We start from the raw sequence: 17758 nt of genomic DNA, 5'->3' as shown, positions 1-17758 counted from the left end.
GCCCCCGGCCACCATGGGACGCCCCCCACATCCCTCACCACCGCCTCCCCAACCCCGCACAGGACTCCCCCTAACCCCTACAACCCCCCCTAACCCCCTACAGGACTCCCTCACCCCCCTTGGCACCCCATGGGACTCACACAACTCCTCCACTGCCTCACAACTACTTCCCCAACACCCCCATGAGACTCCCCCCCACTTCCCCTGAGTACCCTCCTCCCCTCGACCCGACCCCACAACCCCCGGTCCAACCCGACCTCCACCCGCCCAAACAACCATATCCCCAGCCCGACTCAACATCCACCCGCTGGCCCAACATCACACCCACCAACCCAGCCTGACCCTACGCCACCCCCATGTCAAGGCCCACCCCACGACCCTGACCCAACCCAATCCAAACTCCACCCCCACCACCCCCCCCAACCCCCCTCCCACCCCCCACCCCACCCCCCTCCCACCCCCCAACTCCCCACTCCTCAGGCCCGGCATGACCTGAACCCATGCCCCACTGTGCTCTCATGCCCGACCTAAACCCACCACCACCCCCTCCCCCCTCCCCATATCCTACGCACTTACCTTCTCCCTGGCTTGTCAATGTGGTTGGACCTTTAAACATAGCTGGTGTACGTCAACTAGTGCCATAAAAGGGAGCGTGGCTTACTTACTTTTGACTTTCCTGACTCAACAGTGGGCCATGGAAACTGGCTGCGCTGGAATGATCTTTCTCGCCTTGAGTCGGATTGTGGGGTGAGATAGAAGTGGCTTCATCTTAAAGTAAGAAAGCAGGAGCAGAGTGGCAATCTGACTCAATTGCCACTCCACCAGAAGTTACGGGCCCCCATGCCTTAGGTCATTCCATGGACCAAGCGGGACCTGGGATAGAAAGTGTTAAAGGTTCAGTGGCCTCTCATGAGTACCTCAGCCACTTCCACATTCCGCACACCAGTGCCCTGTTATGCAGCCTGAGGTTACAGCCTTTTTTTTTCCATAATCTGAAGGGTTTGCAACTTGATTGTCGGCTGCACAATTCACTGGCAATATTAATCTTGGGTTATCCAGAGGTGAAATCGGTCTTGGGTGGTGGTAGTGGGTGGGGTGGTGGCAGCAGAGACAGCGGAGACAGTTTTGGTGGCGAAGACGGTGGTGATGGTAATCCAGAAGCCCTGGCTAATGCCCAGGGGACACAAGTTCAAACCTCACCATGAGAGCTGGTGGAATTTAAATTCAATTAATAAATTTGGAATGTGAAGCTCGTCTCAGTAACGGTGACCATGAAACTAACATCAGTTGTTGCAAAGACCCATCTGGTTCACTAATGTATTTTATGTAAGGAAATCTCACATCCTTATGTGGTCTGACCTACATATGACTCCAGACCCACAGTGGGTGGTTGACTCTTAAATGCCCTCTGTAATGGCCAAGCAAGCCACTCAGTCCAAGGGCAATTAGGAACTTACCTGCACTTAGAGAGGGCATAATAATAAACAAATCAGCAGCATGTTGAACAGTCTGCCTGATTTACTTGCCATTGTCTTGAGTGAATGCATTTGCACTATTGTTTTCTGCCAACACTGTTGTATACACAGCCACCATCTTTTTTTTTATTCATTGGATGTTGCTGGCTAGGCCACTATTTATTGCCCTTGTTCAGAGGGCATTTAAGAGTCAACCCTGGGTCTGGAGTCACATGTAGACCAGGTAAGGACAGCAGATTTCCTTCCCTAAAGGACATTAGTGAACCAGATGGGTTTTTACAACAATTGTTACAACAATCATTAGACATTTAATTCCAGATTTTTATTGAATTCAAATTCCACCATCTGCCATGGTGAGATTTGAACCCAGGTCCCTAGAGCATTACCCTGGGTCTCTAGCCCAGCAACAATACCACTATGCTATTGCCTCCCTGTATATAGGGGACAATGTGTAGCTGGATGCTTGCGCAGTCCTCACCAGCCCTGGAATTGCAAATATTACAGCACTGCCAGCACCAAACATATTAACAAACCCCTCCACCCACAGCTCATCCCAAACTTCACAGTCAGAACTGGAAAGAGCAAGTGGAAAATGGGACTCATTTTGTCTGTCCATTCTCAACCCCAATTCCCAATTAAAATGACACATCACCCTAGTGTCGTTTTAGAAATTTATTAAAAATGAAATATCGAAAGAAATGGCAGGCGAAGAGAGAAAGCAGGAGAGACAGAAACAGGAAAATGGCTATGCCCTGAGTGCCCACCCTCAGCAGGGCTCAGCAAGTGTGGAATTGCCTGAGACTTCAGGCCAGCCATTTCATTAGTTCAGAGGAATGGTCCACCTAGTGGTGTTATTTTTCTGGTATGAATCATTTTGGGGATACATGGACAATGGAATAAGACCCATTATTAAAAGTTTGAAGACTGCCGAAAAGAATCTGTCACCATTTACGAGGGTGGATTTGTGTCTCCTGCAAATGACGTCAGTGGATGCTGCACATACACTGACAGGTGCACATGTGCAGACAGGTATCGGTGGCCATCTTGCACGGCCATGTTGTGTTGGCAGGAGAAAATGTTTGTGCTATTATCAAGACCAATTTCACAGAATCATACAACACAGGAGGCCATTAACCATCCCATCATGCCTTTTGTACCTCTTAAAAAGAGCTTTCCAATTCATGCCACTCCCTGCTCCCACCCCATAAGTCCTGTAAATTCCACTCTGGGTTAAAAAAACATTCTCTGGTTCTGATGCCAATTATCTTAAATCTGTTTTCTCTGGCTATAACCCATTCACCAGAGAATAGAGTTGCTCCTTATTTTCTCTAGCAAAACCCATCATACTTTTGAACAACCACTCCTTCCCCTCTCCTCTCCTCTCCTCTGATGCAAGACAAGCACATTGTTGAACTTCCTGGTCCTGGCAATTAAAGCTGTCAAATACAAGTCCACTTTAAATAGGATATCTGGGGAGTTACTAGCTGGCCAGGGATCATACCTGAGCCCTAGCACTGAACCCTAACCACTAGACCATCAGGTAAACTGACAGAAAAGCACTAACCAAACTGGACTTGAACCCTGGACCCTCAAACTGATAGTCTGATGCTTGATCGACTGAACTATCTGGGCTCCCATAATAGCTGGGAATGGGCACTTGGCCAATTTATTAGTGATTCGAGCCTTGGGTTGTGGTCAGATGACTACTAAACAGGAACATGTGGTGTCCAATGAATTATTTAATGCATTTAGCGATTAGTACATACTGCAGGAAATTCATGGTATGATATTGTAGATTATTCCTGCAATACACGATGTAAATAGTGGGATGTTTTTTCCCATTTAGGTAGGTGAGTCTGAGACGTATTAGTGTCACTCTCTCAGGTGGAACCTTCTTGAAGACCAAGCGGTGACCCATCTAAAATAAAGAAAATAAACAGATCGATTAAGTCAGAAACATCTCTCCAGAGCTCAAAAGGGCTTGTAAGAGTTAATCCACAAAAAAAAACACCTACTAATAGAGTGACTGAAACAAGGTGGGCTTTCGTCGCTTGTCTCAATGGGCAAGTCTGACCATAGCGAGAGCAGAGGTTTAAAACTCAGGTTCCCCCGCATCTGACTGCGCCCGAATCACCGCCCACTTTGAATGATCGCTGCTTTCCCCGTGCACCAATTAACAGCGCAAGGGGTGGGGTAACTTCCCAACCGGCTGGAACGTCCTCACTCGCTCATCCAGATACAAGGAAATGGGTCACGGCATGTAATAAGTGACCAGGCAACTATTGGCGATCTTTAGCCCTAATACCTGTGGGTAACTATGGGACTTTACAGTGCTGTCTGACCAGGGCAAAGAAAAACATCGAGCCGACTTTATCTTTCGTAGATTTTTTACTTAGAGTTTATAAAGGATCCCTAGGAGAGAAAATCAAGGTATGTGTTTGTTTTTCATTCAGATTCCCATAGAAGCTGCATAAGGGTGTTGTTTGACCATTTGTAACGAGATCTTTCATTTCCACTTACACCAAGTGTAAGGAGGGCACTGGCTAGTCTGAGTGTGCGGGTAGCTGCTTGAAGCTCTCGGTGGGTCTGTGGGCTACTTCCGCACCGTGGGCTATATTCTCTTTTTGCCGGATGATATCCGACCACTCCTTCGGTTTTTTTTTTTAAAAATCCCTTTTACTAAATTAAACCAAAAGTAATACTTGTGTCGACCGTGCGCTGTTGAAAAAGAAAAGCGGTGAGAATTGCAGGACTGGGAGAGCCTGTCGGGGGCTCGAAAGGGCGTTATCCCGTCGAATTAGGACGCTCATTGTCACAAGGAAACTGTGGATTTTTTTTTTAAAGAAGGTGAGTTTAAACATACAGTATGGGCTTTCAGCATTTACATATCCGGGTTGGGGAGCTGGTGGGGGCTAAAAAAAAAAGTGTTAAGGCATTTTTGGAGATCTCCCGGACCCCTTGGGTCAAGGACACCAGTTACAAGACCTCAGACCAACGTTTGTCTAATTTGCAGCAATAGTAGATTGCCTGTCTGTCTCTAATGGAGAGAGGTTGCCTATGTTCTTTTGTGGGCTATAGCTGATTACTTACCTACTGGATGGTTACGAATGATGTCCTGTGACGCTTGTCATTATGCTCTGTTACTTCCATACTGTTGACTACTCGATTTCCCAATAAAGCTTAGCTTTAAATTGCCAAACGCCAGGAAATACGAAACACGGTGCAACTTTTACACTCTTAATACGTGTGATAGCTTTGGCGCAATTGTAATGGGGCATATACTGTTGTATGGCCTGTGGGCAGACAGAACTCCCCATGTTGAAACAACAATTCAAAGAATCCTTCTAACAGCTGGTTCAGGGAAACGGTGGAAGAGTGCCTGGGTTTGACTCCCAACTTTTGCACTAGTGCTTGATGATAAAGTGAGAATTGGGAACTAGAATTGGATCTCCAGGCACCTTCAGCTAATCAAACTGGGGCATCTATTTTCATTAGAATGGTGCAGACAGCAGCTCCTGCATTCTGACTCAGAATCAGAACTTCCATTTAAAACAGATTTTCTGACACCTCCCTGGGGAGGGAGTTGGAGGAAGGAGAGAGAGCCCTGGCGCACATTGAGAAATGTTTGTAAATGTTAAAGTTCTTTAAACTTCCAAGAAAGAGAGTATGCTATTCAAAGTAAAACAGTGGAGTCATTTGTAGAAAGTGTGCGCTTTACTAATTTGCTGAAATTTTCTGCAGCAGGACATCTGTGTACTAAATTAGTTTTCCTGCACACCAGCTGATTTTCTTTTTCGCCCTATGTTGCTGGAAGTGAGAGCTAATAACTGGAAAAAAAACAGGGCGTCTGGGACCTCGGTGAATGATGGAACCAATGGAGAGGCTTAAGAAATTAATAGTGCAAGGGCTGAGGAGGATGATTAGAGTGGATGAATGCAATGTTAAATCTGATACAGAAAGAAATGAAGGGTGGAATTTAATGCCCTCACCCATGTCAAGTTTGGCGGGGTCATTTAATTGGTCAGGCGATTGGAAGGTGGGGACCCCAGCCACCTTACTGTCTTCATCCAAGTTGAGTCTGTGGTGGGGAGGCCTATGGACCCCCTTGCTATCCTGGAGACAGTTGAGACCCCTAAATGTGCAATTAATGCCTACTTATGGGTCTCACCTGCCACTGCTGGTATTGACCCAGCGGGCTGCTCACTGTGCAGGGAGCAGGACAAGCAAACACATGTAGGGTTGATTGCAGGCTACAGGGGGAGGGGGTGTCCTTGTTGAGTGCCTGATCATGGGACCTATCATCAGGCAGGGGGGCAGTCCCATGAGAGCCAAACCCCTACCCTCCCTCTCCTACCATCACGCACCTGTGGTCTGGGACCTAGTGACAATCCTAGGCCTCAGGTGAGTGTCGTAACAGCAGCAACTACTGCATCCCCGGTAGCAGTGCCTAAAGGCTGGTAGCTCTCGGCGGATGGGACCCCCACCCCCAGGGTCCTTGATCCTGGGGAAGACCCGCCACTGTCCAGGGTACTTAATGCGGCAGGCCTTCTCTGAAGGAAGCAAGATAGGTCTCCCATGGGCTCTCACCATCACCTGCATTAAATCAAGTCCAGAGTAAGGGAAAGAGAGTGAATTGAGAGAGTGGAAAAAAGAGACAAGATAACTAAACTTTTTTAAAAATTGACCCTTTTAACATCTACCCAAAGAAATGAGATTCCACACTTTTGTTCACTTCCTAGGCCAGAGAGCTTGATTCAAAGGCATTAATTATCACACTATTAAAAAGGCGCTTATGCCATTAATTCTATATTTAACTTTACATAATGAGTTTAATGGATAATAAGTGAAAATGCACAATGAATAAACTTCATGAAACACTCACGGGGGTGGCAGGGGGGCCTTAAGGGTGCGTTCCTTTTTTGATGAAGCTAACAGCAAAACAGTGCAAATGGTCAACCAAATTGTAGCGGTTCACAATTCATGAGATAAGTTGCCCAGTTTTCATGCATGTCTCATTCTCAACCATTTTCTTTGCAAGTTCAGGCCCTGTATGTAATGTAGAAGTACTGTAACTTGTTACTAATCAAATATATTTTTAAAAAATGATAACTCCTTTGGCTTGTGGGCTCCAGTTTTGAATGTTGGGACCTACTACATTAAAGGGGTAATTTTAACCTAATCCAGCTGGTGAGAAACTGGCAGGATGGGATCTAGTCCCTACTCTATGCCCCACCTGATTTTCCTTTCCCTTAGCTTCAATGATAATTGGGCAGAGTGTAAAGCAGGTATCCAGTTTGATCTTGTTAATTTTCCAATGGGCGACTTGGCTTAGAAGTATTCCCCAAGTATCTGATATACAGCCCTGAATCTGCACTTGTCAAAGTTGCCAATGGCATCCTATGTAACTGTAGCTCATTCTCTCTTCCTTTTTCTCTCCAAGCGCTCTGTTGCCTGTAATACTTCAATCACTTGATTGTTCTTGAATGCATCTCCTTCATGGTCCACATTTCTGCCTCTTCTTTCTCCAGGTTCCACTCCTACACTTTTTTAAACACTACATCATTTCCAATGACTTCTCAAATGACTGTAGGGGCATCCCTAATATACCCACAGGATTCCATCCTTTGCACCCTCCTTTTCTTCATATGCACTACCCCTTAACCGCATATGGAAGCATGGCCAGTTTTCACATTAATGTCAGTGATGCTCTGTTTTACATTGCTGTTGTCACGCCTTTCGATGCCAATCTCCACTGGCTTCCTATCTTCTAGAGGACCAACTTTCAAGATTCCTTTCGCCATCAAACCCATTCATGACCACCTCCTTCCCTCCCTCCACTCTTTCAACAATTATCCTCCCTCCTTTAGAGCTGCTTTGCCCTTATCCTCTGAGATTCCCTGTCTTGTTAACCTCCCCCCTACCTTCAAAAGCTGCCGTGTGTGCCACCTTTTGAATGTACTTTTGTCTGCTCCTAACTTTTTGACTTTCCTCCTTGCTGCTTGGTAATATTGCTGTTTGCTGCCATGTAAAATAATCAATCGTATGTATGAGAACTACAGAAATGTTAATTACCGATGGTTCGTGATACCCTCCAATTGAGTGCGCTAACTCACATTGTGGGAGTGTTCAAGTTGGACAGCATCTGAGCCATGCAGTGGCAACATATAGTTTCTCATAGTTCTTGAGAAAATAATAGGAAATCATGTGGCTCGAGCCTTATTTTGGCACTCTGTCATATCGAACTTTGGTATGCCAGCATTCACCATAATCTACAATGCTTGGAGGAAGGATGATCTGGGGATAAATATATTCTGAAAGTGGTGTTTTTCTGAACATTTTTCTTATGCTAAATTGGCAATTTGTAAAGAGATTGTTCTCGTGTAGCCCAAAAGGCCTTTTTTTTTGTGAATAAGGAACTAAAGCAGATGCACTCAGATGACCTCAGTCAAGGACATGTTCATGTAGCACAAGCAATTCGCAACAATGACGGCCCTTCATTAATTTCCATACTGACTATAAGCAGTCTTTTATCTCAACATTTAAAATCAATTCTTGCCAAGTTTTGCTTGAGAAATTAGGTCAGTCTGTGTGAAGATAACCAAAGTTGGCAAAATAGTGGATAGATACAACAGCGCAGCCCTTGAACTGTGATGTTTATGAATGTGGTACAGTCCTTAAAATACTTCAGATGTGAAATTAATGGACTTTGTGTTAATTTCAACTTGAAAGTTGCAGCAAAAGCTCCAAATTTAAATAAAAACTTGGCAATGTCTTAATTTTCCCTGGGGTTGGGGGTCGGTTGGGCTGGGTGGTGTTGTGGTTGAAGACTCCAGAAATTTGAGCGCCTGATCTAGGCTGACAATTCAGTGAAATATTGAGGGAATGCTGCACTTTGAGTACTATCTTTCAAATGAGATGTTAAACTAAACACCTGGCTGCTCTGTCAGCATAAACCAATCCCATTGCATTATTTGAAGAATTGGATAGTCCTCCTCATGTCCTGGCCAATATTAGTCTTTCAACAATCCCATCATTAAAACAGGCTAGCTGGTCATTGCTGTCTGTGGGATCATCCAGTGTACAAATTATGCACCGTGTTTCCCTACATTACGATGTTGATGACAAGGAAATACTTCTAAAGAGCCAATGAAATGCTTTCAAATGCCTAGTCATGAAAGGCACTATATAAATATAAATTTGTTCTTGTGCTTTATCTTAATGAGCTGTCAGTATCTCTGCTGATTTTGTTCCAATTCTGTTCTGTACCCTGTTCTATTATGGTGACAGCAACATTAATATGTTACCCATCTGAGGACTGACCTTGACATGGAATACTTGATTTTGTGGGAAGTAAAATGTTCAAGTTCCTGTTGGTACAATTTGTGAAATGAAGGGAAGGGCCAGGTGAAAACATAATGCATACAGCACAATTAAATTTGCCTCGAGCTAGGGGATTGGCACCAATTAACTATCTTTAGAGAAGAATAGTATACTGCTGGCCTGATGCCATTTTGAGGCTGGAAACATATCACTATCAGCAAAAATCAGTTCTGAGGTGTAATATTCCTATTGTCAGTGTAGCCTCAAGATTCTTGATCATCAACACGATCACAAGGTTTTGTGATACACTTCCATGATGCAGTATGGCTGCCATTTTAATGTAGTGCTCTTCAAAATTAATTGAAAGTTCGGAATTTTTTTCTTGTGTAGGCTATCCTAGAAATTGCATGATTTGTATATCTTCATTACTAAAACCACCTTCCATCTCTATCATTACATGCCTCCACTCAGCTCATCTGCTGCTGAAACTCTCAACCATGCTTTTGTCACCTCCAGTCTCAACTTTTCCAATGTTCTCCTGGCCGGCCTCCCACTTTGCAACCTCTAAACTTGAGCTTATGCAAAATACTGTTACCTGTATCCTGGCACCACCAATCAGCACTTGGAAATAAAGTGAGGGTGGGTTGAAACCCTCAATGATAGTCTTCATTGGGAAGATCTCGGGGCCTTCAGAATGCGTATCATTTGGGCAGTGAGCCCCTGAGCTGCGGCTGGGTTTACACCTATAAACTAAGCACGGGTGAGGCCGGCCAATTGGCCCATCTAACTCTTTTGGCTAAAATGTATAAACGCCTCTCCTTCCCTCCACACTCAAATTATGATGGAGCTTTTGTCTCCACTGTCCAACCAGGATGACCGTTCTGGATATTGATCACTTTTTTTTAGTAAACAAGTGTTTCCTGAAAGCAGCTCTGAATTTGTTTATTTTTTTTACCTCTGTTTCCTCCTCCTGCACTGCCTCACAGGTTTAACCTTTGCTGCTTGTCATTTTCTGCCTTTCTAATGTGAGGAGTGCAGGTATTCTGCACAACTCATTTTTCTGACACTACAGGACTCGCCTTTGAAATCCTCCTCCATTTGGGCATCTGAGTGAAATATGTTCTGCAGTAAAATCCTGCGCTAATGTTTTACATATACATTTCATTAATTACTGTCGTGTATACATCGCTGGAACAAATTGGCTCATTCGCTTTATGTAAATTTTTTTGCAAACATTTAAAAGGGATCCAGACAAGTTCCTGGAAGAGACTAATATTGCTCTTTGCCCTTTCATTATTTTAAATATTTTTTCTAAACTCTGTTTATGTCTTTCTAGAGTTATCTTTGACAAAGTTGCAGTAGGTCGCTTTAATTAGTCACCATGCTCTGTGCTAAATATCAGCCAGGATTCCTGCTTCTAAATAAAGGCAAAATACTGTGGATGCTGGAAATTGGAAACAAAACCAAAAAATGCTGGAAAAACTCATCAGGTCTGACAGCATCTGTGGAGAGAGAGACGGAGATAACATTTAGAGTCCGTATGACTCTTCAGATCTCAACATTATCCAGTGATATTTGATAGAAATTTAGATCTCTTTTACAGAATTGGGCTTAGTTACAACGTTATGCACAATCAAATATGTTACAGGCAGCTGATGAAGCAGGACTTCCAGCAGGCAGCTGTAGAGGGTGCAAACTCCATCCCAAATGCAAAGGGTGGGGTAATTTAACTGACTGAGAGCAGCCTGTTCCTGTATAAGTGCACAGAGGGGCCCTGCTTATCTAACACAAAATCGGAATGCTAACCTGCTGTTTTAATGAGTAGCAGAGTTCCTAATTGGACAAAGAAACTTTGAAAAATTGTTTTCACTTTCCCCGAAGGGAAATGGAGCCTTTGTTCTAAAATAATCAAGTCACTGGATCCTGGAATCAAGTACCATTGATGAAAAACCTTTCTGGAAACCTTACTCATCCTGCAATGGAACTTGAACAATGATCCCTGCTGTCATTTGGTCTGGCTTCTATCCAGCATGTAGAGTGTGATGGGCAGAATTCCCATTAAGAATGATGACAGCAAGGCAGTGAAAAGATACCAGAAATAATGGAACTAAACCTCAGCATGGCTAGTGTGTTGGAAGAAAACCAATATCATAGCAGGATAGAGTGAATAAAAGGCTCCGTTGATCAAAATGCATTCAACCTTCATTAAAGACATAGGCCTGGTGGGAGACAGGAGGCCAGTTAAACCAATTAATTCCCACTGCTGCTGACATTTTATCAGTGTCGGGAGGGGCCACCAATGCATGGTGAGACTGCTAGATAAAATCCTGGAGGCCTCCTGGGATGGGGCTTGCTGCCTTTATAGTCACTCCATTGCCTAAGAAGGGCCCCCGTCTGGTAACAGTGGCTGCCCTCATGGCTGTGGTGCTTGCACTGGAGGGGGCACCCGCAGGCCCACCCCCATCCTGCCATGCTAATTGTCGGGGTCTTGTGTGTGGCCCCTGCACAGCAAATAAAAGAAAACACGCTTGCCTTGACTTCAAGGGCGCCTCAGCATGGAGGTGCCTTTTTCTGTCTGCAGCCTCAGCAGTCACCACCTCTATCAGAGGCTCTGCCAAGGCTGCTGGCAACTCTGGAAGATAGGCCACTGTTCTCAATTGGCTGCTGCTAATAAAATGTTGCCCTGGGCCCTGCTGCCTGCCCACAGGGTCAGGGCCCACTTTCAGTCCTGGCGGTAGGGCATCATGCCCTTTGATAATCCAGGCCAACATGTCCAGAATTTTTTCACCTGTGAAATCAGTGCGCAAAGTCGGAAGAATATCCAGCTCGCGAATCTGAGTTTTAAAAATAGCTGCATGGATTTTCAATTTTCGGTCGGGGCTGTGGTGGGCTAAATTGGAAGTCTAGTGGGCAACCCTGGAAGTATTGAGGAGGATGCTGGTTACGGAGACGGGCTGGGCAGACGACCTGCCTTGGCTCCAGTTCTGAGTCCGAAAATTTAAAAGGGAGAATAAAACATCCCTCCACCCATCACCCCACCACACACTCCCCATGCTCCATCCATGCCAGCTCATGTCCTTTACCCACCACATAACCCTTATCCTCATGCCAACATATGCCCCCTCCCCCCCCCCCCCCCACCCACCACCCTTTGCCCTTACACTGTCTGCCAATTCACCCAGTGACCACCATGAACAGACCTTAGGGCCCGTGCAGAAATGAGATAAAATCATGTTCTGTAAAATAAAGTTATAAATGTCTATTGCAGATTTCACTACAGTGAAAAAAGACTCTAATTCATAGCCATTTACTGCATTTACATCCCTTCAACTACATAAAGCCTTACAACAGCAAACATTACATTCAAGTGCACAATCCCTTAAAACAACAAGCATTGGAATTCATAGTCCCCCCACTTCAGAGTCTGTAACCACTTGAAGCTGTCAATCAAACTGTGCTATGGCAGGCACCCTACTCTGGTAATGGATAGTTGTGAAATCAGTCACGCAGCAGTAATCCAGTAATAGAAGCCTTCAGGCAACAAAGTGAAAGAGCAAGCAATGGTTATTTTTAAGACTCCAGACACTATTTTTTTCAAAGATTTAAAAGGGCAAGACTTTTGAATGCCTTGACAGGTTGACGCGTGCTTTTGACAGTTCCTCTTGATATTTTTGATAGGTGATTCTAATAATTTTGACAGTTGATTTTGACAGGTCTGTTGACAGTTCCAATGAGCTTGGCAATTAATGAGTTTATGCGCTTTTTATGCACCTTAATATCTAATTTTAAAAATTCCAAAAGGCACCTGACCTTCCCTAAAGGACTCACCTTGACCAAAAGTGTCCTGGGACCAGATCCAAAGGGATATCAAAGAAATACACAATGTTCAGACCTGCTATTACCAGGTTTACTCTGCACAAATCAGGTTTCACACTCCTAGGATACAAAAAGTGGAGGCAGCTGGTGATTTAAATGGCCAGCTTACTCTGTGAACCGCTAATGCACGAAACGCACACAGCCCCCATTTCCTCTCCTCCTTTCCCCCCCCCCCCCCCCCCCCCCCACTCCCGCCCTGCGAAAATGGGAAGTGCTATATTCAGGGGCAGGACTTGATTTTCGGGCACTTCTGCCGTTTTTGCCATGAAGGAGAGGCTCTTCATTGTGACGAAAATCCATGCCATTGTTTTATTTTGACCTTAGAATGCTTACCAAATGGGTATGACAGTGCACATTGTTTCCATATGACACGTGTGAAGTGTGTCACAATTCTGCAATACAGATTCAGAGATAGGAGCAAGGGGAGCATAAGCTGCTTCACTGCAGTGAAAGACAGGGAGCAGAAAGGAAATAATGCAACAAAATCAGCTGGCTAAACTTAATATGTTTTTTAAGTAAAAATGAGGCAATTGAAGGAGAGGCTTAGTAAAAGATTAGAAAATGAACTAAAATGGGTGTGATAATTGAGGTGAGAGCGTCTAAGCAATAGGTTTGAATTTGAGTCTGCTCTCATCTGAGACAAACGTTTCAGTTGATCCTTAAAAGTATTAACATATCCTTTATAAAACAGTATGACTTTTTGCATCTTTGTAGAGACTTGAAGAAAATATTAAAAAGTGATGAGAAGATTAGATCATGTACAAGTAAAGAGCAGTATTAGCCTATTCTGAGAGCTTGCCTGGATTCCTTTTAAACATTTGCAAAAGATCCACATCCTCTGCATCAGCCAACAATTTGTTCCAGCGACGCATGCACCATTGTAATTAATGAAGGTATTAGCATAAAGCTTTGGAAACCTCAGAGAAATGACATTGACACCATTTTCCTGAGATTTCCGAGACGCTTCCACCAAAGTTAGTGAACAAAACAGCAGGGCCCTCAGACGTCAACTCCCTGATTTTTGAACTTTCGCTCCTTCACAGATGTAACTCTGCTGCAGACAGTTGGTACCCATTGTCATCTGTGACCGAGGGATGGAAGGACTGGCATAGTACCTCACTGTGCTAAAGTTATACAATATGCAGCAAATACTCTTCACACTTTGGCTGGTTTACAGTATGAAGTTTTAGCTCTTTTTTCCTCCCTCCACACACCACTATCCCACTCCAGTAAGTGATTCTTAAGGACACCAAATGTTTACCTATACAAGACTATATGTGCCTGTACCCGCATTTTGCTGCAACTATTGCCTGAAAAATGGCACTTTCAACAGTGCTGCACTTACTCAGTACTCTATTGAAGTGTCAGGAATTGAGCACTTGACTTCTGACTCTGAGCAAACATGCTACCATAGAGCAAATGCTGACACCTAAACTGTGGATTGAAATCTAGGGCCTTGATGTATATATCTCCAGCAGCAAACTGGCAATGGCTTGAATTATCGAACATCTCACTGTTGGATAGTCTTTGACCGGTTTAAAAATATTAGAGTAGCATTATAGTTGCAGTTGCTCTGTTTCCTTTAATAGCTGTCTACAGAGCAGTCTGTGTGCAGGATCAATTATGTTTACTTAACTGTACTGGCTGGACTGGACACACGTTCCTAAGCAGGTGTGGGTATCGGGGCATATTTTCAGTTGGATCTCTTTTGGCCTATTAGTGGCAAGTGGAGTTAACTTTTCAGTAGATTCAACTCCCGTTGGTAAGTACGAAGAGCATGCACTAGGGCAAGGGGGGAGACAGGAAAGACACCTGATCAAATTTGCTGTTGAGTTCTCAATTAAGATGACATTAACTGCAAATAGGTAATGACACCTTCAATTAAAAAAATGTTCCGAATCGTACATGCTCATCCTCAGTTTTATTATAAAAATTGTTGTTTTCTGTGGCATATGTTGCTCGTGGGCCCAGTCAGAACACGCTGTTTTACATTTTATTTTTGTTCATTTAAGTGAGACCTTGAAATCACAAACATTCAAACTGTGGGGGATCTTATTTCCCACTTTGGAATTAAATGATTCTATTAATTTTTGTGTATATTCATTTGAAATAAAATTATCTTTAGAAAACTGAATTGTAGATCTAAGCGACTTTTCTTTAATATTATGAAGTTACTATTTCAATTGTCAAGTCATTCATATGCCAGACAAAGCTGTTACCAGTCTGTAGCTAACACAGGATCACCACAGCACAAAATGGTGGTCAGAACTGCTATAACATGCAATGTTACAGGTATATGACAAATTGAATAAAAATCTTGCATCTGTAATGTGTAATTACTGTGTAGAATTTGGCTGTGATACTTTATGAAGTTTATATAAATTAATCCTGCATTTTTTAATTCATTCTTGGGTATGTGGGTGTCACTGGCAACGCCAGCATTTATTGCCCATGAATTGTAAATTGCCCAGAAACCCTTAATCACCCTTTGAACGCATCAGTGGGCTGTCTTGACCTGCTGCCTGTGTGGTATTTTTCATAGTGATTTGATTAAAAAATGGCTCGTTAGGCCACTTCAGAGCACAGTTAAGATTAACCATGTTGGTCTGGGAATTGAGTCACTCATAGACCAGACTGAGTAAGAATGATTATATGTTTCTGTGACAAAAGTGAACCAGTATTTTTCTACAATTTCACAGCTTCAAGGTCACTTTATTTTGTTAAAGCAATTTTTTTTATTTCTGGATTTTTTAAAATTGAATTACATTCTCAAATTGCTACTGTGGGGTTTAAATTTATCTTCTCTGGGTTATTCAACCAAGCCTCTGGATTACCAATCCAGTAGCTATCTTACCCCTTTGATACTGACCAGTTATAATAGCATGCATTTGTTCAACTAACTTAAGTAAAGATCATAAATTACTTTTTCGCCAAAACCGACAATGTAGCCACTTATATCTCAAATGGGCCATATAAATATTGATCAGTTGCATCTTAAAATAAAAAGGTTTTGCTTGTAGGTCTCCTACAAATGATTTCTCACGAACCAGAAAAAAAAATCCCCGATCTCAGATGCATTGTCATGAGCTCCATCAGGAAGAAATGAATCAGGTTGAAGGTTCTAAGCATACATCCATTAATATGTGGGTAATGTTTGAAAAGCATTCTGGCTACATGAAATGGGGAACAGGCTAGAAGCTGAGATCAGCAAATACTGTTTCATGATCAGCTTGCAGGCTAGAAAAATCAAAGCTGGAGACCAATGTTAAAAGGCAAGAATCTGGTGATTTTATGAGTGTGATCCAAAATATTGGTCAGAGAGCATGCAGAACATTAAATGATAGTAAGATGCAGGTAATAAGCCAAATAGTTTGAACAAATTGTCAAGGACTTGCCCTAAACATGCAGGGGAAAGAAATTTTGAAGCTGAGCCTATGATTCTACTCTATTGCAACATGTTGGTTCTGTTGACAAACATGTTCAAATTGAAAGGGGCTAGATTAATTCTTATGGTATGTAGAAATTCCTCCATTAACCAAAGCTGCGTTCCTCCCTACCAGCACTGTGGTGGGGGGTACCTACACCACACAGACTGTAGCAGTTCAAGAAAGTGACTCACCATCACCTTCCCAAGGGCAATTGACAATGGGTTACTAATACTGCCTTTGCCATTGACATTCACATTCTAAGAACAAATAAAGTGCATGAAAAAAATTGTCAACTTCCATAGAAATGTTGGCTTTACTCACTTTACAAGTGGCCCAAAATGTCCACGTGTGAATAAAGAGAAAAGCAAAAAACTACAGAAGGATCTGCTAAAGAAATCAGAGACCTGTAACTGTAAGAGAAACACCCAAAAAGGGACAGAATCCTTCAACTTAACACGGTGAGTAACATGGATAACCAAGTAGATAGAAGTTCCCCAAAATTGAGTCAAAGATGACCTGAGTCCAGAGGAATATAGGTAGGGCAAGATCCATGAGGCTATTTGCAGCTCAAAGGGCTGTACTTACCTGTGGGGTGGATGGGTGGGTTGGTTGGGTGGGAGGGGGGGCGGCAAGAAGTATTCAGATAGAATTATCTAGTTGTGCTGTAAGATTTGAAGTCAGCTTTACGTAATATAAAAAAAGACTGGAATGGAAAGTGTAAATTGGGGAAAGACTGGAAGCTGGTTACGTGGAGAATGCAGCAGGCTGGGATGTTTTGAAAACCTTAGAATACATGGGGGAAAAACATTGTTACCCAGTGTCAGTCTATTAAAATAAATCCACAATGCAACAACACAAAGTAAATTCTTTGAGTTGCTAATCTGGCGTAGGAAGATAGAAATATTATGGAGATAAAGAATTTGCGGGAGCAGGTGTAGAAAAGTTAATTAACATCAGAAGCATACATGATGGTGTAATAATGTCAGATCACATGACTGAAGTAAGAGAGATCTTGAAGAGAGCAGAAGCTCTTACCTTGTGTGGAGGTCTGTGTAAATACTTGCTATAAATATAGTTCTGGTTTTTTAAAAAAACATCTATGGGCTTGAGCAGCACACTTTTGGGAGACTAGACAGTCCTTAAACTGTCTAAACCCCTACCATGTAACAAAACATGGTGGCAGTGAGTGAAAGACCCAGCCAAGACTGAAAGAAGCTACAGGGCTGGCAAAAAAGGAACCTTGAAGGGAGGACAAAAAGAAATTCCAAGACTGAGAGACATCGGAATATTGTGGGAGCAGCAGGGGCAAGCTGTGACACAGACTTAGAGACCAGACAGCAGTGAGCACAGGCCCAAACCAGCAAGCAGCAGTAGAAAAGCAAGATCAAATGCAGGAACAATTCCAGCATTTAGCAGAAGCATGGAATCCACCCTGCCACTGCCAGAACCATTTCGGAGTGTGGTCAGCCCAGAAGTGGGACAACTGGAGAAAAAGTTCCAGGTACAAAACTGCTTCAGCGTTACATAAAGACCAGAAAGATCAGGTCAGTACCCTACTTTATGCTGCAGGAACTATTGCTGATGACATGATCAGCAGGCAGGGAGTTGATGAGACTTCAGCTTCTTTTGAAGAAGTTCTGACAGATGTTGAAAGCTTGC

General features: G+C 43.3%; 1 protein-coding gene across 1 annotated transcript in view; it reads left to right on the top strand.

Moving 5' to 3' along the window:
* The first annotated feature begins 3694 nt into the window (after positions 1-3694).
* hck (HCK proto-oncogene, Src family tyrosine kinase) overlaps positions 3695-17758 on the top strand; it is a 106568-nt gene continuing 92504 nt past the window's right edge. Inside the window, exon 1 of the mRNA XM_078555160.1 lies at positions 3695-3905. The gene's annotated coding sequence lies outside the window, so the exon portion shown is untranslated. The remainder of the gene's footprint in view (positions 3906-17758) is intronic.

This window comes from Cetorhinus maximus, chromosome 13, assembly GCF_964194155.1.
Source record: "Cetorhinus maximus chromosome 13, sCetMax3.hap1.1, whole genome shotgun sequence".
Lineage (NCBI taxonomy): Eukaryota > Metazoa > Chordata > Chondrichthyes > Lamniformes > Cetorhinidae > Cetorhinus > Cetorhinus maximus.
The sequence above is the reverse complement of the archived record's forward strand: the minus strand, read 5'-3'. Positions and strand labels throughout refer to the sequence as shown.